The sequence below is a fragment of the Syngnathus acus genome, chromosome 13 (assembly GCF_901709675.1).
Source record: "Syngnathus acus chromosome 13, fSynAcu1.2, whole genome shotgun sequence".
NCBI classification, from domain to species: domain Eukaryota; kingdom Metazoa; phylum Chordata; class Actinopteri; order Syngnathiformes; family Syngnathidae; genus Syngnathus; species Syngnathus acus.
Window position 1 is genome coordinate 9,018,562 of NC_051098.1, and position 26,800 is coordinate 9,045,361.

The 26,800-nt window shown below is 38.9% G+C and overlaps 1 protein-coding gene and 1 long non-coding RNA gene across 2 annotated transcripts in view; one reads left to right on the plus strand and one right to left on the minus strand.

The window, feature by feature from the left end:
- Positions 1-26,800, plus strand: part of LOC119133092 (calsyntenin-2-like) — a 138,304-nt gene that overhangs the window by 15,535 nt on the left and 95,969 nt on the right. The window lies entirely within an intron of this gene.
- Positions 14,083-26,800, minus strand: part of LOC119133094 — an 84,518-nt gene continuing 71,800 nt past the window's right edge. Inside the window, exon 3 of the long non-coding RNA XR_005100049.1 lies at positions 14,083-14,170. This is a non-coding gene — a long non-coding RNA (uncharacterized LOC119133094). The remainder of the gene's footprint in view (positions 14,171-26,800) is intronic.

A 26,800-nucleotide genomic window follows, 5' to 3' on the forward strand; every position in this document is an offset into this window, starting at 1 on the left:
TCTTCTTAATGGAAAGCACAATGCCTCTCCTCCATAGTGTAGTGATGTCACAGGATAATTACCGACATGTTCAATTGCGGCTGCCTGAAGAAGACACAGATATAATCAATACGTCACCTTTTCTACCATCGATCCAGCCACCTAAAGCGAGGACAATGACCTGAGAAAGAGCCGAAATGGAAGAGAAGCTTAGAGAGCTACTTTTAAGTCCGCCTGCAAAATAGCGTTCCTCTTAACAAGCACATTCAGTGGTAACTGATGGGCTGAGCCTGTTGACATGAAACACTTGCTGACGACCATCTTGCCAAATGACAGTGATGGTTTCAACCAAGAACCAGAGAGCAGAGTATTTCCAACAGAATTTTATATCCTGGTCGACTGCTGCATCTATTAATCTTTTAGCAGCTGACTATCCGTTGATATCTAGTGATTTTATGCTTCTTTCACTCACCTATCAAGAAAAAAAATATATCTTCAACCAACTTTTGTTTTCAACCATAAGTTTTTTTCATCCTGTTATTGCACACTGTTAACCAGATTGCAAGTGAGCTAGCAACCATGCAACACAATGTTATAATTTCTACAAACAAAATGCAAATGTGTCTATCTATTCATATTTTATACACAAAGATTAAAATAAACTTTATAAGAACTGACACGATATGACAATGATAGACTGTGACGTGAAGAAAGTCATGTCGCATTCTTCTGTTGTAAACTCAGGGAGAAGCAAGAAGAGATTGTTGCTCTGCGGCCTGCTGGAATGAACTATTTTCCTAACTTGTCACATTTTACCGTTGATGAAGGGGTTATTAGCTGTGGGAGCAAGGATGACTAACAGCAGATTGGGGATGACATGAGGGATTTATTTCGCACCTGACGCGTTGCTTCCACTGAGCGACAAAATAATCCCACAACAAGTGAAAAATTCATGAAATCCTCGATGGATGAAATCCCACGTAACTCCAAAATCATCACTTTCCAGGACCCGCCCAAAACGACATGTTTAGTGGGAATTTGAACACCCATTGCCCTCACCCTTTAATGTTAAAAGAAATTATGTCCTGCAAAATGGATTGCCTCGTTTTTGTGGCCAGCACAAGTTTAGCGCCAAATGCGGTCAATGTGCATGGGTAAAGTTGTTTTTTTCTTTTGGCATTTTTATAGACAGGTGCAATTAGAATGGCCTTTTGCCCCAAAAGTCAATGCACTCACCATCAAGCACTCTTTTTTACTTGGTCCTGGCAGTTATTGGAAGCTGGCTGTGTCATTTACCTCGAGCCAGTCCGGTCCTCACATTGCAACATTGTAAATATGGTAGCAGAAAAATGTTTGTTGAATCCATCTAGTGACTGCAGCATCAGACCACTAGGACTATTTCCCATGCTTCTTCCACACAGAAGCAGGAAGTAGACCTAAGTTCCGATATGTCGAAAACTTGAAAGATGGCTGCAGGTGAGAGTCAAAACGTGAACGTAATTGGAAGGAATTAGAATTAAACACAACAAACTGTAAGGCCGATGTTCATTCATAAATTAAAAGAATCTTAAGTGAACCTTATGGTATATGGCAAAACGGTATCAAAAATGCAACGGAAAGCCTGAACAGTGATTTCAATTCATTTTGAAGTTCATCAATTAGTGTATACTGATTACCAGTACTGCATCTTCCATCACTGTATGGCCCAGTTGTAACTGCTGCACTTCATCTTTGGAGGTCAAACAGAACTGGGTTACAGTGAGTTGGAAAGCATATAATGATCTCATTTGTTTCCCGTCATCTGTGACGGGAAAAAGATTTGTTGTTTACAAAAGCTGTTGCTTAAAATTGTATGGCTCATCACTAGTATGACCATTAATTGGAAACATGTCATTCTCTAGTGTGTAGACAAGATGTCGTGCATGCATTTGCATTTCAAAACGGATGACTCATACCAACAAGCATATTGTCAGTGCTGCTGTGTTACATACAATTACGTAAAACATTTTCAAAGGAAAATTCCGAGTAAAAGATAACAGAGGCATTGTCCTTCATACTTCCGTCCTCACTTGCTCCAGGTTGTTTGTCATGGCCCCTTTTAGACATCCATGCAATGTTACAACCAGTATTCCATGCAAAGATTAAACTGCACACAGAAACACGAAGAATGTGCCGAGTCAAAACGTGATTTGTCCTCAATGATTGGAGGCAAAATGGAGAATTTGTTCCTTGTGATGCAGCTATTGTAAGATTAATGCTGAGCACAAGTAATCTGACAGGATAATACAGTTGTTATGATGGTATTAGGACATAACCTGAAACAAGCGCATTCATTACTTGTGCTTATATCAGCAATCTCTGTGGATGAATAGCACGAGTAAGAATTATGGAAAACCACATGAAACATGCTGTGAAGTTCTGTTTTCATTTTTCGATCAAACTATTAAAGAAAAAATGAAAATTGGAAACAAGATTAAGGTCAAAGTTTAGTTTGCAAAATAAATAGAACCTGCAGAGTGAAAGCTGATGAGTCCCATATGGACCAACTTGAAATGAGATTGTTTGCCTCTTGTCCCTCTTGAATTAAATGACTCATTGTGCCAGTGATTTCAGAATAAGGGGAATCAGCATCAGGGGATGAAAGGGAGCCCTCTGAATTCTGCAGCTGCTACAAAAAGATCTGTGCTTCATCACAGTGTGGTACTCTCGCCTCCCCACAATTCCTTCTTTCTGGCTTCTTCCTCCCTTTTGTAAACCGCGTGGGGCCACATCAGAGAATGAACAGCAGTGTGAATACGGATTTTATTTGTTGTCAGTGAATACAATCCAAAATGGATGAAAGTTCTGCTGAGACATTGTTGCTTTTTTCAGCTGAGCTGTTAATAAATAAGCATGCATGAGAGTGTCTGAGGCTGTGTGGCTCTATATCATCATGTACAACTTTTGGAAGGCAGTCTGTTTCTGTTTCTTATGTGGCATTTTCTTCTGTTTCTGTTTCAGAGACTAATCCAGTCTATTCCATGCTCTGCTGTGTAAAAGGGCTAAAGAAGAACTTTGTCAAAGCCTTGACATCGTACATTTAGAGCTCTTGTCCACACAGGACACACTAGCCACAAACGACATAACCCTTAAGCCTCCTGTTAAGTACAAGGAGAAAAAGCTATAGCTGCTGCTCCAGGCAGCATTCGACCAGAGATTGCCAACAGACTAAATGCATCAGCATCTGCACCGGTGCAATGTTTAGAGAGTCTATTACATTGATAAGCATCATTACACTGAATTCATAATGGAACCTGCAATGACAACTATTTGTGGCCATTATGATTTTGGCTTCCATTGCCTCATGTTCTTGTCTTGTGTTTTGGAGCATTTCACACATGTATTCCCAATGACCTTTCACTTCAGACTTTCAGCAACAGGGTGTTACATTGATCCAATGCTGTGAAAATATATTTACCAGAGTTAAACAAAGTTCTACCAAAGCTAGAAAAAATGTGCTGTACTTGTTATAAAAGTTTTTGAAATGTCAGACATGGATGATTAAGTTGAATCTTTTGTAAATATTGTATTATATGAGAATGTGTTTTGTGTGGAGTTCACATGACAAAAATATCAATGGTAGGCTGATTGATCAATCAAAATTCTCGGTAGGTTCGAGTGTGAGTTTGTTTATCTATGTGTTCCCTGCGATTGGCTGGCAACCAATTCAGGGTGGCCTCCGTCTACTGCCTGAAGTCAGCTGAGATAGGCTCCAGGGTGCCCGCGACCCAGCTGAGGATAAGCGGTTCAGATGATGGATGGATGGGGCTGGATGTATGGATGGATTGATGGATAGATCGATGGATGAATATATATTTCGATAGCATCTGACTGTGGCAGAGGGGTACGATGGTAGGTGTCCTACACAAAAGCATGATTGTGGGTGCCAGGTCATCTTCAATTGCCACATCTTTCAGTTTAACTGTATAAATACACTGGCGCAATTTCTGCTTCTGCAATGTGTGCGCCTCGATCACCCTGATTTTAATGGGAATCACTGTCACTACATAAGCATAGAACGTGAATAGATGAACGACGTGATTCTATTCCTCAAAAATATGCTCCGACTATATAGTTTCTGTATAGATATAATCTACTCTTCTGTGAGCAGACCTGTTGGGTGATTTCACAGACAATATTACATTTAATAGCTCTATTAATTCACCGCCACAGTATGCAATTGCCGCATGATTAGCAGCCCAGGAAAAAGCTTCTTTGATAGGCAGTGTGAAAGGAACTATTGAGTCATACCAGACGCCTTATCAGAACGATCAAGTGACCCAATGTGCCGAGAGAGCAGCGGGTTTCGCTTGAAACATCTGCCTGCCTCACCGGTAATTACATATCATTATAAATGACATCATATGACGGACAGCATCAAGGTGAAGATGCTTGTTCTTTCAAGATGTCACGATTGCCATTAGGACCATTTTTTGTGTGTGGTTGTGAATAAGAGTCAGAGTGCCATTTGCTTCAAGCTACAGCAGTTGCGCATCAAGGCATTTTGATGCATATTGCTCCCCTCGGAGCAACTTCCAGCTTGCTAATGTGAGTGTTTTAGTAAAGTGTAAATGTTTGCTTGGAGAAATTAGACATTAGAGTGTCTATACAAAGACTGTGTAGGTGTGACTTTTAAATAAACATGCCTATATAAATACTTGAAGCTGATGTCACTCTAACTAATAAGAGTTTAAATTACACATTTACTCGTGGTTTTCTTGTTGTTGTTTGCATCCCTTGAGATACATACATTATTGGTTTAAATCGGAATATTTTATGATGTTGAAAACATTCTAAAAATACATTCAGCATGAGTATAAGAGAGGGCAAACTAGTTCAACAACTAAGGCGGAGTAACACACTGAACATAGCACTAGATCACAGCGGTCACGAACCGTTTTGAAAGTGTTAACTACTTCTTGGCCGACTGATTAGTGTGAAGGGCTACTAATGTGATAAACACCTCCTGAATAATGATAAATCACTGGTGAGCTATTTTTAGAACAGACCTAGGGGCAACTTATGCGGTTCTCGCGTGTTACTTGCCCACAGGCAACGCATTGGTGACCCCTGGGTATTTTAAGGTCAGCTGTATGAATCACTCCACTTTCAATTACCGTAATTTTCGGACTATAAGTCGCGTTTTTTTTTCATAGTTTGGGTGGGGGGGCGACTTATACTCAGGAGCGACTTATATACATATATATGGGTTTTTTCACTTTTTTGGGCATTTTATGGCTGGTGCGACTTATACTCCGGTGCGACTTATAGTCCGAAAATTACGGTACCCAATACAGTTCCAATTGTTTTTGCGATTATGATTTCATTGACTTTAGGTAGTGGTGGCAAGACTGCTAGGATAGGACACCTGCAATCCTCGTGACGACAAGCGGCTCAGAAAATGGATGATGGATGGATGGATAGTCTGTAATGGGCAACCAGTGAAGTTGCTCTAGAACAGAAGTGACGTGACTTCTCCGATGGGATCTTGTGAGAATATGTGGTGCAGTTTAAGTCCAATTAAAATAAAGAGGTGTCTTTTCAAAATGCAAAAATGATGCTAAAGGTAAAACGCAGATGAGGCTGTTACGTTCTTTCATCCAGTTGAAGGTGTAGTGAGTCTGTGCAGAGTTAAGTGAAATCCCACGGACTATCAAGGCATTTCAGAGCAAATTGATCTGACCAAAGTCAAAAAGCTTGATTTCAAGCTCATGAACCAAAGTGCATGAGTCCTTCAACAGAATACCCAAAAGAGAAAGAATGAAAGAAGCTGAATAATGTACTTTTGTATGGAGAAGACAGCTTTCAAACCGACAGCTGATTCAGTTCGGTTACGAAATGTGGTCCAAAATATCTCTCAACACGTGTTCGAGTATCATTGAGACTGACAGTTCCGCCTCATAAGGTTGAACAAAAAAAAGTATTGTCACGGGAAAATGTTCACACTCTCGGAGACAGGAGACATGACACGTCCTTAGAGAATAATGAGAGATACAGTATAATTTCAACTTGCATGCAGGGACTATTTCTCCAAATACGATTACTCCTTAAACATGGTCAGATATGCAAACAAACACAGAGCTTCTCTCTGCAGATGCATAGTGACACACATGTTGCAGAGGAAAAAATTTGTCAATATTCTGACAGAGTCATGGACAAGTCTTCTGAATGATTCTTTATCATGAATTGATTCGACTGAATGAAAAGAGGCCTCACACTGGCTAGAACTACGGCTGCCCTCAGCTCAAGAGGTGCAGTTGTGTTTGCAAGTATGTCCCTTTCACTCTGTATTCAGCAGTGTGGGTGGAATTCTGCCTTGAGGGATTATTCAGAGTATAATATAAATGAATGAAGTGATTACTATCTACCATACACTGCAAGCAATTTACCTTCTTGATTGTTATGGTGATGGTTGTAATAATCCTCCATTTTGATTGACTCTTAATGTCACGGGTATATTCATTGTTTAATGCGGTACTGTGGTAGAGGTCTTGGCCAAATGTGCGGTGTTATTTTGTGATGTTGATTACATTTTTGGCTCTCGGAGATAGACACAATTTTGAAAACATCCTAATCTCTAGGATTTTGCAGTCTAACACTGTTCAATCTATTCCTACTCTCCGCTAATATTCTAATTAACACCTCTCTGAAATTCAAATTATAACGTGACGGGTTTCATTATGTTTGAATGTGCAGGTGAACGTGATGAAGCTAGACACTCGCAGTATGTCCTAGCTGTGTCCTGCCTTGTTTATTTTCAGCATTGCTGACTCCTAACATCCGTAGTTCCAATGTTATTCCACTTGGGAGGTTTGTGTTGGGCTATTACCGCAACAAAGCTACTGACAATGGATGAGTAGGCACACCAACATTTTTCTCTAAGCACACCCCTCAGATGCTATCACAGTCCTCAGAGGATGGGCCGTGATTAGCATGGTTACTATGATTGCTATCATCTTGGCCCATCACAGTCGTTATCAGCAGAGCATTTCCCCATGCGCTCCTTTCAGCTCAGTGATGTTTCCCCTAATGTGAGCTGGGGGGAACATTGCAGGGAGGCGTCTTCCATAAACACCTTGTTATCTCTCGGTTCTTCCCCAATTTTCTCGCCATTCAATCACTCATTTATTTCCACATCTCTCAATGAGTTGTGTCAGGCTGTACAGGTGAACAACAAAAGAACACACGTTTTATAAATATGTTTTTAGTTTGAAACTCTGTTTATGAAGCAGGTCACTACATTGGAGTTACAATATAAAGTGTTTTATGTGTGTTTGGTGGGGTAACCAGAATCATTTTCCTCCTAAATTTCAAAAGGTGCATTCTAGGTTGAATTTAAAACTAAATTGTCCATTGCGTGAAAGTTTTTTTCTTTAGGCTGTACTCCACCTCTTGCCCAAATTTAGCTGGAATGGGCTTCATCTCACTAGTCTGAGGCAGAGGTGGTAACCAATTGCCCTTCATGATGCCAATAAATTCGACGGTGATTACGTTGGAAAAGTCACTTTGCCTTCCAGTGAAGTGGAGTGAGTGCAAGATGTTTAATAAGCTGCCAAACATAGTGGTACCTCCAGTAGCATTGCTTTAATCCGTTCTGTGATGGTGGGCAAACTTTGATTTTGTCACAGTCTGCCATGCCAAAGAACCAATTAGTCTGCCATGACAGCCAGCCAATCAGTCTGTCAGCCAGTCAGCAACAACCCGCTATTTAAGACTCTGTTGACACTGCAATCTCCGTCAGAGTGTTGGACATTCCTTTCTGCAAGACACTACAATGCTACCACTGAATCCACTTCGCTTTCTGCCCATGACAAGGAGAACCGCCATTTCAAGTTGTTTCTTCCTGTGGCTATGCCTTCTGTGCTCCTCATCGAGTTCTGCCAGATTGCAATGTCCTATCGAGCCCTTCATGGCCTATGTCACGATGACGTCCCGGTATTAGCTGGAGGAAAAAAGATGGGATGCCAGCAGTTCACCCAGCTACTGTCATGTGGAAAAATGTCACCTTGTTGTGGTTTTAGTTGGCAAAACTGTAAAACAAAGACGATTCATGTATGTATCCTTGTCACAGTCTTTTATCAGTTCCACATTTTGTGAATACTATCACTGCAACTTGGGAGCCCAGCAATAAACAAAAGAATAATAAAATCTGCTGACCATGGCAAATTATATACTGTACATACACTACCATTCAAAAGTTTGGGGTCACTTACAAATGTCCTTACTTTTAAAATGAAAGAAGAAGGCTAATAGCTGATTAGAAAATTCTTGAAAACCCTGGAGCAATTATATTAGTTTCCATGAAAAACACAAAATTGCCTCGGTGACCCCAAATCTTTGAATGGTAGTGTAAGCATTAAGCATATACTCATAAAATTTTATTTCAATCTTGCATTAGTATTTGTGGGTCACTGGTCAAATGGTACTTGGACATTTTTTTAAATTGTTCATTAGTTTCTCAAATCTCTTATTCATTCTGCGTGTTAACCAAAGCCTTTTGTCAATTATGACCAAATGGGAATGTGAAACTCCAAATACATTTGATGGAGCGCCGAAAGGCAAATATTTAAATGAAGTGCGCTTGTCATGAGAATGTGTAATCAAACTTAATGCTTATTCAAACAAAAATAAAATGAAGCGCTCCAAAGTAATATAAAGTCTTGGTATCTTTTGAGAATCGTCTCCTACTGCTATGTCAGCCTGAGACAATAGAGACCTCCTATAATTATTGCTGGCTAAATAAAAGCAACTGTGACATGGATTGAAGACAATTGTTTTTGGCATATCTTGATTTCACAAGCTATTAATATTTTTTCCTTTTATCCTGTTGAAAATGTGAGAAATTTGGGACATACCGAAACCCACAGATAAATTATAAACAAAAGATTTGAGTCAATGTTGTGGATGGCCTAAACATAATCCAGTGAGACAAATTAGGTACCAGGTCGCTTAGGTACTATTATTTTAGGGAGGGAAATCATAAATAAATTTCTGTTCATTTAAATTACAGCACAACTTTGAGCCCAAATCCACAACAGTTTAAGATATGTATATGTATCTGGGAGTTTGAAAACACTTAACATATTGTACAAATTGTACAATTGTAATGTACATTTACTGCCTTGCTGAGTTACATTGTGTATGTGCAGCAAATTTTCAACCAACAAGACTCTGAAGGATTTTTAGAGACCACCCAGGTGGATTAACAATTCGTGTGCATTCATGCAGTTTTTTATTTGTTGCCATTATTAAATACAATTTCGACTACTTTTCTCTGAATACGGATTCGTGCATTCTCAGTAATGACAAACGTTTTAGCCGTACAATTAAAAAAAATATTGCCTGCAACCATCAGTGTATGAATGGTGTGTTTGCATTGGAACTGAAGGGATATAGTTGAATTCCCTGTTAGCAAAACACACACACACACACACACACACACACACACACACACATATATATATATATATATATATATATATATATAAACTATATATATATATATATATACTCAATTGCGGGAACATCAGTGAGAGCGTGCAAAGGTATAATAAAGACATGAAAAAAGACATAAAAAGACAAACAGTGGTGTCTTGAGATATATGTACATACAAATATATATATATATATATACAGACAATATATATATATATACACAGACAATGACCTAAGACCTGAAAGCATTTTGCGTTGCCAATAAGATGATGAGGTCTGAAAGTATTTTGAACAATTGATAATATTATCACTAAACAGTCTGTTCACAGTCAGCATATCAATTTTGGAGATTAAATATGAATGTGTAGGCCGCGTAAATTACGTGTTTGCAGGGAATCTGACGAGGTGGGGAGAACAACTCTATGGTGACAGCGAAGGTGATCACCTTCATGACTGTGACACTAAAGGCTGGGGAGCCCAGACAGAAAGGCTGTCGCCTGAGTAGCAGACGCTCAGGGATGCTGATGAGACCTCAACTGACATACATTTAGAGTTGTAACATTGGCAGGCTACTAAGTGTGTGGACTGCAGGAGTAGAGCTAGAGTAGTAGCTTTTTGACCCTGCCCGTATGCGGGCACGAGTTTCGGCAGGGTAAAAAAAGCGGTCCAGTGCTGTATACTCTCCCGAACCCAGAGAATCAATAATAACAGATCAGATAAAAAAAAAAAAAGCACCTTGTGTGAGTATGTTTTTTTATTGTGTTGGTGTGAGTACCTTCCTTAATCTGAAGAAAAACAAACATGCATTGAGTAATTTGGGCAGACAATGGCGTACTCCCTATAAGACGAAATCCAATAGAACCTGTCACTATTTTTCTACCCTTGTCAGTCTTTGATGATGTTCTACACATGCTAGAATGTGTGTAAGAATGTGTGAATGTTTCATTTCAAGATGTGAGAATTTGTGATGTCGCAGATAGAGTGTGGTTTGTGACATCATGTCACTCCATAAAGTATTAGCACTGAGGTGTAGGTCTCGCTCTCTCAGCCCCCCGCACGCACACACACACACGCACATGCAATGTACAACCTTTCTTGCCCTGAGCTTTTATCAGCAACTCATTTCTTATTATCTCAAACATCAATCGTACCCATTTGTCCTCAAATTCTGATTCTAAAGATGAAGAGAGGACGAGATGTATACATAAGGAGAAACAGGCAGACAGTCAAAGAGAAAATGGGCTTTTTTAATTAAGATTACAATCGACAGGCACTCTTTTGAGATGAAACTTTCTCTGTCTCATTTTGGGATTAGTTGGATCCCGATTCTTTTCATCGAGCCTAGGGTCATGTTTGTCTTTGCAAGCCCCAATCGCTCATTTCTAGCGCTCTTAAACATGCGTTGTTAAGAAGAAATGGCACATGAATGTACCAAATGTCAAGCAAATTTGCATAAACGGATTGAAAGGTCAGCTACAGCGTTACTTGTAGTCATGAATTAAGACATGGCTGGATTACATGAAATCAACTAATTGTATTACATACTAATTTCTTTTGCTGCTTTTGCCAAAGTGACATCTCTTTAGGCAGAACCAAAATTAACCCAAACTTACTTGCCACAACATTAGTTCCACTTGCAGTGTTGTGTGGTCCAATTCAATTGCTCTTTTTGCAATTACAATCGGTCGGACCAATTTCTATTTAATATAAAATTGATATTAATTAGAGACCCTGTGTCTTACGACTTCTGGTAATAATTTGTGTCCATCATTTTCTATTCATGATTATTTCTCACAAATCCAAATGTGTGTTTGCTGTTGTGTGACAATTGATGATTTAATCATGAAGTGCCACCTAATGAGTGCAAGTGGCAACAGTGATATGTACTTCCATTGGTAGGGCAAATTTGGATGAGCAGTGGCTCATTTGCAGGAGATAGGACTGCCAGCCCCAAAGTGTCAACAGGGCTGTTTGTAGCAAATCATAGAGAAGAACTGTTTAATAAGTGTGTGTGTGTAAGTGTGGGTGTGTGTAAGTGTGTGGTGGTTTTCTTTAAGTACTCACGCTGTGAACGCTGAGCTTTCTGCTACTCTGCCCTCTCTCTGGCTCACAACTGTAAACTCCAAGTGATGCATGGAACACAAAACAACATCCTGACTTTTTTTTTTTCTTCAATCCACCCGAGCGAGCGTCTTTACAGGCTTAATCTGTGGATGTTCACTTGTAATGTTTGCAGTAAATATTATCCTGCATTCCAATAAAGATGGGATATTTTGTAAAATGTAAATAAAAACATAACTTAATGATTTACAAAGATTTTTCAACTGAACGCACTACAAATATAAAATATTTAACATTCATATGGATAAACAGTAGCCAGCAAATATTCTCTCATTTTTGATTCTACATTCAGATGCTCAAAACATTGTACAGAGTTATGTTGGTACAAATCAAGGACCCCCTGAAATTTTTTACTTACCACCCATCATATGTCCGTAACACGCAATAAGGAATCACTGGTGTCAAGAATGTTTTGTACTCAATTTGGCATATTTATGTGAGGACAACATATTGAAAACAGCTCCAAGTATGAAACTGCATCCGCAACAACAAACACACCGGCAAATACAATAATAAAAGACAATTAGCAAGATGTGGTTTAAAACAACAACAACCTCACAGAGCAAAAAAAATACTTTGCTTACACTGTCGACAGACGGAACGAGCATCAATATCAACAGTTTATAATGGTTATTATGTTTGTTCTTATTCATGCTGTGATGAAGACAGTTTTTTAATCTAAGAGAGTCGCTTTCTGCGAAGACTAATTAATATTTATGTATATGGTACTTTTATGTAGCACCATTGTATAAAACGAAGAAAAACATTACTTTTCATTCTAAATATATCTTGTATTTTTCTTGCAGTTTATCAGCACGTTTGCTGTGTTGTGTGTTCTGTGTATTTTAGTACCTTCTTGAAGTATTGCCTTGTGTCAGACGTTACCCATCATGCCTAGAGATGTTTGTGTATCGTAGGTGATGAAGCCGAATCTTAGGTTTGATTTTGCTATGAAAATAAAGCAGTGTAAAAGCAGCTTTTTTGTTGTGCATGGAGGTCACAGACAAAACAGCTTATCGTATATACATAAGTGCCTTTCAATCTTTGTCCTTCAGGAGATGACGGAGGGAACTTGCACAATGACAAACAAAAGATTACTTTCATCTGTCTTCATTAGGTTTCCTCATTCTTTGTGGTATTATTAAGGTGAGCTATTCTATTGTTTTCCCCTTGCATCTTTTCTATTTCTCTTTGTGAAGGCATGCTACTATGTGCACTCAATTGCGGGAACATCAGTGAGAGCGTGCAGAGGTAAAATAAAGACATGAAAAAAGACAAACAGTGGTGTCTTGATATATACATGTGTGTGTGTATACGTGTATATATATATATATACGTATATATATATATATATATAGACATACATATATACATATATATATATATATATACATACATATCTACACATATACATATCTACACATGTACATATATACATACATATATACGCATATACATATATACACATGCATATATATAGTATATATATATATACATATATATACTATATATAGACACTATATATATACATTGCTCGGTCTTAACATTCTAACGTTAACATCTTAATGTTGCAAATACCACTGCCACACTTAGACGCATTCTGCTTGGGATATAAATTTGTGAGGCATCACACCAAATGCCCGCTATTTGAGATTTAGATCTGTTTGTTCGATTATTACCGTTTAGCACCACACAAAAGCCACACAAGCCTTTAGTGAATTCAGCCCATAGTGTTTTACAACAGTACCTAACAGTATTCACAATTGCACACATGGAAAGAAATAAGACTATAGACTGAGCGGGTCTGGCCGTAAATGGTGTGTCAACAGTTTGTCCTTGGCGGATGTCTGAAAAGAAGTTTTATGTTACTCTGTATTCATTCTTTGCTTTACGTCTTTTCTGACTCATTTTCAAGTGGAAAAAACATTGAAGATAGACACAAATATATAGACTCATAGATGACTCATATGTTGGGCACCTCAATTTATTCTAAAGAATTCCTTGAAACCTAACCCAAGTGTTTGCCTGTTTGAATAATGTCAATGCACCACGTTTGTGCATTTGTTTTGTGTATGTGGTGATGAATTGCTTCTTTTGAATGTTCTTGAATTCCACTTTTTATTTAGTTGAGCTTTTAAGGATCTTCCCCATGTACAAATCTGCCTCTTCAGCAGTGACTTTGACAGCTAGACAGAAAAGCTTCTTTTCCTGGAACTCCAATCAATCATGGGTTCATCAAAAATACACAATTTCATACAGCTTCTCTGTTGGCAGCTCAGAGAATGGGTAAATATGTTTTTTTTTTTTGATAGCGGAGCAAGGTAATCATCTTATTTTCTCCATTCCGACTTTGTGACGGAAAAGAGGCAAGTGACTAAAAAAAGTGCAGAAATTCATTTGACTTTCTGTACTTTGCTGTTGCCTGTTCTCCTTCTTATGCGATACTTACTATGGCTGTTGGAGGATTATCCTGACGTCTCCCGCTCCCCATCTCTTTAGTTTCTCTGCTTTGGCTGGGGTTGGAAATGATCCCCCTTTCCTAGAACTGCTGGAGAAGGGAACAAGTCCTTGCCAAATCCTCTGCCAGGCTGCCAAGCTGTGGGGGGTAGATAGAGGTGTTGTGTTTGTACATGTAACCTGCTGTTTTCTGTTTGCTGATACAATCGACAATGTCGAGAAATAACACAAAGGCAAACTCACTTCATCATCGTAGTGCAAATGTAAACATTTCAAATAACAACAGAATAGGATAGAGAGTCTTGAAGTCATTGTTGCAGAAAATTAAATGTACTTTACTGACTTTGGAGGTTAAACAGCGCATTGAAAGAACCATACCACAACCACAGGAAAATTGAGAGATGATTGCTTTGAGATTGTAAGGGAAACTCAGATTCTGTACATTTCATTGACTGAATGTGCAATTTTTTTTTCAGAATCAGCTACTTATCATAGGCTACACTCACATGGACACATTTATTGGGATTAAAAGCCTGATCGAAATAAATATACTTCACGTACACACCTCGTTCGGAATTTTCTGAGGTGATCAAGCCTATTCCAATGATGATTTTATTCAGAATGAGAGGGGTGCTTCATGTCGATTGATAGTCGCACACAAAAATACTTATCCTGAAAATTTGGAACAGACCGCCTTGCATGTCTATGGCATCAGTATACATGTTTCTGTGAAACTACTTATTTTGAGCCTTGTATGGCCACACAAATACTTTGCACAAATACAGTCAGGATGTGGCACTTTATTTCTCTGTCTTTTGTGATATTAAAATGGCATTAATGTTGGTTTTACAAATTACACAGTATCAATTTTTGTGTGTGGCTGGATTTGGAGAGTAATTCACAATGTCAAGTGAGAGCTTAGGTTCTCAGCTGCGTAAATGGGATATAGAATACTGGTGATTGTGTTCTGCAGGGGAGCATAGTGTCCTATAAAGGACAGAGAGAAATAAGAGAGGAAGCCCAAATGACATCACTGTATATCCAATATACTACTATTATTTTGACTTTTGATGAATAGCTGTAATCACCTACAGTAGATTTCCATTCCAGAAAAAGTGATGCCCCTGATACATAAACTTTGAACAAGGGAGTTTTCTCGTATGATCAATAAAGCCTTTTGATATAAAAGGTGATGCATTTTCTGATGTAACCTCCAGACATTCAGGCATTGTTATTCTGTCAATGTGCTGGCAGAATTGTGATACTGTTGATGTGCCAGGTTGGTTGTGTCATAAGATAAGCCAGAGCTTTCCGTAACACTGACAAATGCATATTGGTGAGCTGTGATCTATTGGTGGCTTAGCATCCATGGCCAACTATGTACAAACTTGCTGCTGTCATCCTTGGGTCAACCTGTGCCCTGCCCCGCAGTGGACATCATCATGGTGTCACCATGGTAACCAAGTTGCAGTATGTAAGCTCTGCATTAACCCCTTGCCCCATCAGTGTAGCAGGTAACTGGAGCCAATGCCATCTGACTTTGAGCAAGGGTCCTCAATTTATCGACCAAGGATTATTTTGGAAGGTGGGAAGAAGCCGGGCTAGCCGGAGAAAACTAACAGCATGGGGGGAATGTGCGCCATGGGAAGGTCAAAATTCAACATTGTCCATAGGTGAGTGCCTCTCCTTGTCTGATTTCATCTGGGATAAGATCCAGCCCACTCGCAAACTTAACAAGGCCAAAAGATCTAAACAATGGAAGGATGGATGGCAAAACCTTAGATTGTGGCAGGAAGCTTGTATATTCAGAGAAAAGCTGGGATTCAAACCCAGAACCTTATTACTATGAGGCAGACGTTCTATCCACAAGTCAATCAGTAAACCTTTTGTGGGTGTAATAGATCTAACAAGCTCTTGAAAAAAGTAAGTCCTAATCAGGGAAATGCCAACTTTGGAATGTTCTCATGATATAAAACATCACAATGAGATTTTGGTTGTTGTTTTTTAAGCTCTTATAAATAGCTTGGAGCCACAGCACTCAACCTGACAATATTCTTTTGAAGCTTGGAGCTCATATCAGGAAGAACAGTGACAGAGTGGGACACATGAAGACACCTATAAAAGTGGAAGGATTGGCTCCTTATCTTCTTAAATATGGATAGCGTCAAGACTACAACACTCCAAGCTGTAAACAAGAAAGTTAAAAATATCATCAGCTGTAAAGAGGAGACCAGAAAGGTTGGGGGGGGAAAAAAAACACTCCCTGTCATGTTTTCTCTTCATCTTGAGACATTAGGCAGTTATCTGGCATCCTGCCAATACTCTAAAAAGTCATACATCCTATTTGCATTAGCCACAGCATGTGTGAACACTTAGGTGCATTCGTATTCTGCATATTTTTATGAATACACAGAGTGAATAGATGAATACAGCCTGCTGGGAAAATGAGATGTGAATACACTTACTGTATGTCCTCAAGGTCAAAGCGACAAGCACGCATGCACATGTGCAAGTAGCTCTCTCCTCTTATACAGACATCTTGAAACCTTGAGGGCCTTTTTTGTTAATGCTCCCCATTACCTTTATTTGCCAGTGGAAGATGGAACCTCTCTGTCTGCATACACTCTTCCATGTGGAGCCATTTGGGGCTAAGTAGTTCAAATACTATAGCCCTAAAAGCCTTGAGATCAGCTTTTAAAGCTTGCTTGTACCACCTGACCATTTGCCTGCTCTATTTTTGCCCACTTTAAACCTTTTACCCATGTTTGGGACGCTCTCACCCATCATGCATTGCAGCGTTATCAAAGGAAACCACCTGTAGTTATTAATCATGCTGATGGAAATCGCAAATGGAGTGGTTGCTCCGACTGTGGGAGTGGCGTAGCCATGAGCAATCAGATATTTTGGAATGCATATGAAGTGTAGCCTGCCCTTAAGCAAGGCATCTTCTAAGACACCCCGGAAAGTTGTTATATGGAAAAAAAGATTAATTCATGATTAATTTTTTTTTCTTCTTGTACTATTTTGTAAAACGCTTGTAATAGATCATTACTTGAGTAAAATTGTTATTTTATTGTTAATTATGAAATGATTTATTGTAATTGTTAGGTTAAGATACAAACAACACAGAATAACAATAAGCTCTATGGACAAATGAAATATGGCAGTACATGTTATAAGCCCCTCGGACCTTATTACAGTTTAGTAGAGCTTTTGGAGATCAAGAGTGGATTAAACTCTCCTCTCGGTTCAGTCTCGCAGCCTAGTCTGCCCCAGACCCACAAGGTTATAAAGTCCAGTTTGAAGTGAATTTTAATTTGAGGTTATGATCACATCATCATGTTATCCACACTTTGAGGTCACTTATGTTTTCACCCTTGACTGTCTAGGGCTGGCAAACTGCCATTAGGATTTTAATAGGCGGTGAGCAGAGGGATGAGAGACAGAAACAACCTCCATTTTGAAAGTTGTACAAATCACTGGTGTGGTATATGTGTGTATATGTAACATTTATTATTTAGATCTGTAGTGATAGTGAATTCTGTAAATTATTTATGTGTACATATTTGCAGGTGTATTTTGTGTTTGTGGGTGTGTTTATTCTGCTAAGAGGAAAATAAAACATCTCAAATGTTTTTCAGTTGCGCCTTATTTGAGTCGTTTTTGCAGGTAAGGGGGTATTGGCCTTCGACTTTTGCCTGTGGTCCTGACCTCTCCATAGGCCAAGGGCAGGGCCGCCATTGTGCGGCTCTGTCTCTGCGGCTTTGAGCTGTTTGCAGCTGGATGGATGGATGGATGGATGGATGGATGGATGGATGGCAGTTATGTAGAGTCAAATATTAGTCTAACATGAAGTCAGCATGCCTCAAAGCAGTATCTGCATTTTGAAACTAGTTCTTATTGCTTTACTTGACACAGCGTCAGGGCTGTCAAATCATGTCTGTTCTGTACTGCATCAAATCTCTGTAATGTTGGTGAGGATGCAAAGAAGTTATAAATGCTTTTAAATGTAATTGATTTTAAGGAAAAATGAAAATAGTCTATTATGTAAACATCTGTAAGGGATACAAATATAATACATGATACAATTCGTATTGTCCACGGTGCACATACGAGTAAGAAGCGGTGGAATACGGATGGATCGATGTCGTCCATGTAGTTGAACAATAGTGTGTGCTTTCTGTACATTGCATTACACGGAATGACTGCTGCCACCAGAAGGAACCAGGTTCATTTCATTCGAGTAAGTTCAAACTTAATGGTGACTTTTTTTTTTATCACCTCAGGGTAATCAGAAACTCCTAAGTAGGAATGGAGAACTATTCTGACTATTTAACTGCTTAGTAGGGTTACATTGCTTGGGAAAAAAAGCCAAATTAGAGATCCATTACCTCTCATAATATAAATTACCATAATAGCTATCCCGGGTGGTCTGGTGCGTTAACCTTTCTAGTTAATAAGCACTTCAACTATTTTATTACCCAGATCATATTTTGAGGGGGTACTATGTATCAGCTGACATTAGCAGATATTAATGTACTTCATCACCTTCATAGATACATGTCGTTGCAAAAATGGGTGGAACTAGCTTGTTTGGGGCCATGCTGCGCTCATCTGGGTGTGCCGGTGCACCTTCTAATTTGAGGACAGAAAGTAGTCTGCGCTTGGTGCAAAAGCAGGGTCGTCATTGTTTTTGTGCAGGGCCAATGGTTAAGTTCTCACCAGTGTCATTCAGTGTCACAGAAGACAGCAAAGGCAATTTTTGCTCTGCAGGTCCAGTTCCACGCTCGGGCTGGCCTAAAGTTCTTGTCATGGAATAAATTGAATCCCTTCATTGTAAAAGTATATATTATCAAAACTATAATAGAGGTATTTTGGAATCTGTTATATCATTCATTTCACAAAACTCAAAATAAAGTTTCAGCAATCCATAGTGCAAAATAGTGCAGATAAAAATAACATCTTTTATTTTTGATCTAAGTTTCCCTGGGTGGATCAGTGTGCTTGCCATGTAACTGTTCTATTCCTTTCCCCTGTAGACACTTATCGATTTACTTGGTAATTTGCTGTTCACAGTTGATTACGCTCTGTTGTAGCATAACACAGCTAGACTTGTGTTAAAAGTGTATTATGCCACCCAAGCACTTATTCTGGTGTTTTTCCACCCCGCATTTCACGTTATATTAGAGATTATCATGGCTTCGCCACCTTCTTTTGATATTTCTTGTCGCGTGCTGCGTTGAATGATTAGCTACTCCTTGGACTCCTTTAGTGATGACGACACATCGATACAGCTCAGTCGTCACTATTCCCATGCTCTCCCACAATGGAGAGCAAGATAACTGACAAAATAACTATTGCGTCCATTTTATTTATTTCCCGATAAGTTAATATAGTAATTATTGTGCCAGGTTTGAAAACACCCATTCCACCTGTTTAGAAAAAAACTACCTGGGCCAGATAAAACTGCACACCCAGAAGTTGACTCATGTGACTTTAAGGAAGCATAAAGGAATTGGTCTCGGTGTTATTAACAGATAAAGGAGTCTACATAGCATACACATTGCCACACCCTTCGACGTAAAGCAATCTGGGCTGGCTGGATGGCAGCTTTCCCATCGCAGCTATTATTTTGTTATCTCCCTGAGTTGAAACATTGCTCTGACCCGAAAAGCATGACTGCTACAATATGAAGGAAAGTACAGCATAGTTTATAATATTGTAGCTGATAAGGAAAATTAATATATACTACTCCTTGGTGAGCAACTTATGAAACGCCTCACTGAAATTGCAAATCAGCATTTGTGTATGTATACAGTACAGTATGTTTCTTTAGCGAGACTATAGAAGAATGAAATTAATGTGGAATATGTCAGCGTTGTTATGTAGTCCTAGTTATTGTATTCAGTTTTTGGTCTTTGAGTATGTAGAGCTTGCTTACATTCCTATAAATATGAGGGGATGTTTGCTAGTTGAAATGATAAAGATGGACTGCTTTGTACAAGGCCGAGCTCATGTTGGAATGCATTCAAGCGTAGATTCAATTAATGATTGAATACAGTGCCTTTCGGAATCTTTTTGTGTTGCTGAGACGTTTACGGTGTCATTTGTTGCCAAAAACTATCAATTCAAATGTAAAACCTGGAGGTAATAGTAAAAGAGGAAGCTGTGCGGATTTGGCTAGAGTCACCAATAAATGATAGAGGAAGTCAGAGTGCTGCCAGGAAGATGCGAGCTCACTCAGCCTGCGCAGACAGACGTGAAGTTATTAGTACAGAGGAAATTCCAGTATATAGCAGCCAACAGGAGTTAGAAAACCGAGCTGCTTTAAGAACCTGCCACTTGTCCTGCGGCAGGAATAAATAATAGCTAAAACAATTTTTTTTAAAACAATTTAACGCTTCACAATAACTGCATTATTGTAACAACAGAAAATATCACATAAAAAATTGGCAATAATACAACAGAACTATCACTCCATATGCCTTGTTGTCGATGAAAACGGAGAGATCCAATGTCTCCTTTCACCAGTGGATCAAAGGTCATCTGTGATAGCTAAGTCTGAAAAGTAAACATTTAACTGTAGCATCTATTAACAAATAGACAGACTAAGAGATGATGGTTCAGTTCTCCTCGCTTCAATTTCAAGCGCCGATTCACAGTTCGAGCACAGATATGCTGGTGTTCACGCTGAAGTGCACAAAATAAATGTCTGTTCTTCAGTGGAGTTGCAAAAACACCGGTATTTCTTTAGAGTTTGACCAATGAAGAATGAAGCTACTAAAACATCATATCATAAAAGTATCGTTTTACAGTCTGGACTTATGACCCTTGTGGTAATATTTAACAATAATACGACAGCATTCTACTTTATCTGTAATATACTCCAAGGGACTGAAATTACTGAACCAGATCATTGTCGTTAAACAATGCAATTAGTGTGGACCACTGAGGTCGAACATTACTAGTCAACCTGTAACTTATTGTGGATTTCAATATTTGTTTTCAAAATTAACTATTTAAATTTTAAATTTAAACAAAAAATTAATTATACATTTGATTAATAATTAATCCAAGTTTTCAAAAGAATAATCAGCTTCAAAGTCAAATGGTCACAACATTCATTTTTTTAAAGTAGCCTATTAACAAATCAGTAAACAAATTTGTTGCTGTTCATTCGATCTACTGTTAATCAAATGACGCAAACTCGGGTGCGGACCGAGTCATCTGGTCTGATACCACCCCAAATCGACATGGTTCTTTTGTGGTAAGAAAACAGTCTCCATATTAGAAACAAAATAATCAAGCAACATCCTTAACAGCATAATGTTGACATAACTGTAAAAACACAAAGTAGATAAGACCATAGACATGATTAACTTGTCTTTAGTTTCAGTGATTGGCTTGTCACTTTCCCTAAGATGTGTTCCACTATTTGCTAGTAACATTCAATTGAAAAAGGTCAATTTTGCTCCACGCTATCTTTACATGTGTTTTTATGCACTTGTGTGTGTGTGTGTCTGTGTGTTTGTTGGGGGGTGCTTGGTCTATCAAACATAGAGGTCACTGCACTGCATAAATTACATAGCTGACTTTACCTCTAGGGGTTTTGGTCCTTTGGGCTAAATAGGAGTTCTCCACAGCATCTAAGATTTAGAACTAAAGAAGCATTTTAGACTTAAGGTTGTAACACAGGGGTCAGCAATTAATTTTGCAAAGGGCCACCTGAGAAACTGTAACCCAAACCAACATTCTAACCTCTTCAAGTGTTCACTTAACAGATCTGTGATCTCCCTGGCCAACTTTATATCATTTTCCCACATTGATTGGCATCAAATTAGGTTGGCGATTAAGGCCGACAACATCGCAAAATGCCTCATTTTAAATTTGCTATGCTGCACCCGCTAGTGCAGTTTGGCGAAAATACTAAAACAATACTACCCCGCCTCCTAACAGATTTAAACCGCACATCGTGCTAAACTTGCGTTGGGCATGAATATAGACCCTAAAATGTTAATGATCAATCTAATTCCAAACAAGGTCAAACTAACTGCAGGGAATTTGGTCAAATAAACCAGGTGGATCATTTTTTTAAAAAAGTTCAAAATTGGAACAGCAAGAGAAAAAAAACTGTATGAAACATAACATTTCCATTACTCACACATTTTTAACTATAAAAGAATATTGTTTGTTAAAATGTGTTCATATATTTGTCCATTATGTTAAATATGTTGAAATATATGATTAAGTAGTTAAAACTGTTGCCTCAAGTCAAGTGTTTGTTGTTCTTCTTCTTTGTAGCTTGTGAATTCAATTAGAAAACAGTCCAAAAAGGATTCTAGTTCATAGATGGAGGCAGGTTTGAAAGTATGGCTCATGCTATACATTTGAGCACATGTCATGTTTGATTGGAGCAGCACAGCTTGAAGTGTCTGCCTTAGCTCCATTACCCATCTCTTGCCCTCTCAGTTTTATCATCCTTCTGTCCAAACAGCTTGTCAAGTCTCCTCAGCTTCACATTCTAAATCCAATTAGTTGCATTAGATAGTGTGAAAAAAAACAACCTCAATAACGACAACAACTCTGTAATCTGTACCTAGACATGTATTAGTTGCTGCTGTTCTTTGTTCCATGTGAACGCTATTGATCAGGAGATACACAAGGGTAGTGGAGGGCAAGACCTGGACAGGTAAGTGTTTTTGTGAATTAAATGTGAAAGTATTGCTCATTTGATTAGTGCTGGGATGTGCAGGGTGAAATTCATTAAATGCAAAGAATAACGTTGCGTAAGTACAAGCAACCTTTAGAGGGTTGAGGAAAAAGCAGGTGAATATTGAAGCAAGATGACGGGCTTATAGTGGGCTTTACTGCCTCGGGCTAAATCTGTCGGGCAAAAGTGATGATGCCAGGCAAGGCTACCAGACATTATGGAAGCTATCATAGCCTGGAGTTCTCATTTCAAGGTGCTAACAGGAAAACAAATAGATTATCATAGGCAGAGAGAAGTGAGTCTTTTTTTATTTTATTTATTTTTTTCTAATCTGATTTTAGATTATGACATTTTTATGGCAAATTCCTTAGCCCAAGACTTTAAAGGGAATATAACACAACAGTATTGTCATGAGACTTGGTGACATCATTACCAATTTATTTTCATGAACATGTTTTGCATTTGCCCTTCGAACCATTTTAGAGGTGAACACATCATCCATTGAAGGGTGGGAAGCTCTTCTATGCCTTCTAGTAATTAGTTATGTGCACTGGCAGAGCTAGGATTTTTTTTCCTTTGGGAGGCCAATGAGGAGCAAGCATATAGTATTAGACGGTTCACCCAAAAAAAAAAAAAAAAAAAAAATCAACCGTGGTGGCAGAGTCATGCCCGAATACAAATAATTATAAGAATCTGTCTTTTGATTCGTACAGTCTTTGTCAATTATATCCATTATTTGCACACCATAGCAAATATACAAGCCAGTCCAGCCCTGCTCACCACCACAATAATGCAGAATGTTAACATATTTTTAAAACATTGGTTTAAAAGATAGTAGTTAAATGTTGTATGGTGTGACAGTTTGAAAGTAGAACCAAATATCCATCAATTTTCTATACAGCTTTGTCATCATTAGCGTGACAAGTGAGCTAGAGTCCATCCCGTTCGACTTTAGGTGAGAGTCGGACTACATGCAGGACTGGTCGCCACTCAATCACAGACAGATTAATTCCATCAAACTTGTCAAATTAGAACAAATCAACTTCTAAGTTTTAATGGTTATATGAGGGGAAAAAAAGAACATTCTTGAGTTTACAGAGCACATAATGTGACCGAGGCTTCCGTTATGACTTGAAAGGTTGAATGGCTTATCTCGGCCACTCTCTCTTGTCCGTACTGTTTTCGCTGCTCCATGTTGCTATTCCTACATCCCAATACTCCATCTAATATTTCCAATGCAGAGAGCAGTATCACTGAATTATTTAGCACCTCTGGAAATTGGATTGAAATAAAAAAAGGAAAGTCAAATTCAGGTCTGCACATGCACATTTATTTGCAAAGAAACACGAAGAGAGCGACACGCACTCGCTCCAGATTTCAGAATGACACCAGAATTTTGCCAGAAAAAATATTCTTGAACTATGACCCAGGAAGGAGATAGGTAGATCAATCAGGAGGACTGAATCCTCTACCCTGATTCTATAATCACCATCCTCAGTCCTGTCCTGGTGCTGATGGATGACCACTCTCAACCTACCCTCTCTTTTTCAGCTATAGGTATTCAACCCACACGTGGCATACACACATACTCCCTACATTCACTTCCCTATAAATCAGGACGGCACACACACAGGGCCCTCGGTCACATCCTTGAGCGTCTTTTTTCACGAGTGTGATATTTAGACTGAGCAATCACTGAGGTTTAATATCTTTCCCAGAATTTCTATCAGCAGTTTGTGCATGTACTATGTTTGCACTCATTAGTATCTTGGGATTTATTCTGCATCTGCTGGAATCGCTGTGGCCTTTTATGCTCATGGGCTCCATTTGTATAGGTCATTATTTTCAGAGTGTCTGAAGTATACAAGGGAAAACAAAGTAAATGGATGTATTGTCTTGACTTGACCATCAGCTCTTCTTTCAAAAGGCGGACTAGTCGCGGAAATACTTGCAAGGAAGACAAAGACGGGAGATTAATGGGACAAAACTAGGGATGTTGTAAAATAAAGGAAAGCCACCATAAAGAGTTGTATTATATTTTGTACTTGAAAGGTGGATGGATTAAAATTCACTGTATTCAACCAATGCGCAGAGTCAGTAACTTAGATGTCAATAACGTGAAACCAAGTTTGTTTTTGAATGTTTAACTCAAAGAAAGTCAACACAATTGATTTAATTAATTTAATTTTAAATTAATCAGTCGTCCCTTTTGATCACTTTATCGCTTTTTAACTACCTTTGTGACTTCGACCCCGGAGATCAGAGAGTCCACCTCAGAGTCCCCAGGCCCTGCTTCCGCAATGGAAGGCGTGTCGGTGGAATTGAGAAGGTCTTCTAAGTATTCTTCCAACTGACTCACAATGTCCCGAGTCGAGGTCAGCAGCACACCCGTCTCTACTGTACACAGTATTAACAGTGCACTGCTTCCCGCTCCTGAGACGCCGGATGGTGAACCAAAATTTCCTCCAAGCCATCCGGAAGTCATTCTCCATGGCCTAAAAAATTGGCCAAACAAAATTTCGAAAATAAATGGATTCATGTATTACAATTTTTTTGGAGGAGAGTTTAACAATAGTTCGGATTTAGAATTGATATCTTCATAATTGTCAGTTCATGTGTTAATCAGAAGCTTATATAGATGCACAAAATGACCAAACTGCATTAGTATACTGATGGATGCCTCACTATTGACTCCTGACAGATTGAAGCCAAATGTGTGTGCGTGTGCATGTATGGTGAGCCTCTCCTAAGTCATCTGATTAACTCTCTGGAGCTCAGTGATGCAAACCACAATCAATAACTGGCCTCCAAAACCATCCTTCATGTACTCGACTATTTCTGAGGCTGTCTGTTCTTTCTCTTGCTTTGTACTCTAATTCTTACTCTATAGTCTCGTTTCACATCATATAGTCTCAAGAGCATTGTAAAAAGCTACTGTTCGTCGTCAATCAGCTGAGAATGAGCTCATTGGAAACGCTCATTTATTTCTTTTATTATTTTTATCATATGTTTTGGTACATTACTTTACATTTCAGTTTTCCTTACACTCTCCTTTACTTTCTCTTTGGAGCCATCTATTACCGATGAGTCGATTTCACGAGTCACTGGTGCGGACAGTGTACAGTAGAATATGTGCGCATTTATGAATAGCAATAACAATGCCTTATAGGAAAAATAGTACAGAGTAGAAGAAAGTTCACATTTATACTGTCAAACATGTTTCTTATGATTATTTCAGATGAAATGAAAGTCTTTTTTGCTTTATTGAGGATTAATTAAATCCCTGACAAAATGTTTGTTTCATGCATTGTTGTGTCAGCCAAATGCTTGCTTTGTATTTAGTAATTGATCTAATGAGCTCAGTTAATTTGGCATTTTATGTTGGTTAATTGTGTTTTTGCATGAATGTACAGGAATGAATGCCGTGATTAAATACGTACAAAAGGGATAATTCTCATTTGTTTGGTAAATTTGAATAAAAACACTCAAAATATGCATATTAATTTACCTCCTGCATATCCAAATACAATGCAGGACTTCCATCCATCCATTTTCTGTACCGCTGTATCCCCACGGGGGTCGCGGGCTTGCTGGAGCCTATCCCAGCTGTCATCGGGCAGTAGGCGGGGGACACCCTGAACCGGTTGCCAGCCAATCGCAGGGCACACAGAGACGAACAACCATCCGCACACGCACTCACACCTAGGGGCAATTTGGAGCGCTCAATCAGCCTACCAAGCATGTTATTGGGGATGTGGGAGGAAACCGGAGGACCCGGAGAAAACCCACGCGGACACGGGGAGAACATGCAAACTCCACACAGGGAGGGCCGGAGGTGGAATCGAACCCGCACCCTCCGTACTGTGAGGCGGACGTGCTAGCCAGTGCACCACCGAGCTGACAATGCAGGACTTCATTCACAATATACTGTGCACTGCCAAACAACCAAAAGAAAATCATTCCTATTTTTTTCATTCATTTTGCAAATGACATTACATCTATCATTAATGTTTTTCTTTTTTGGAGACGTCAAATATGTACTAGATTGCTCGTAGAAAA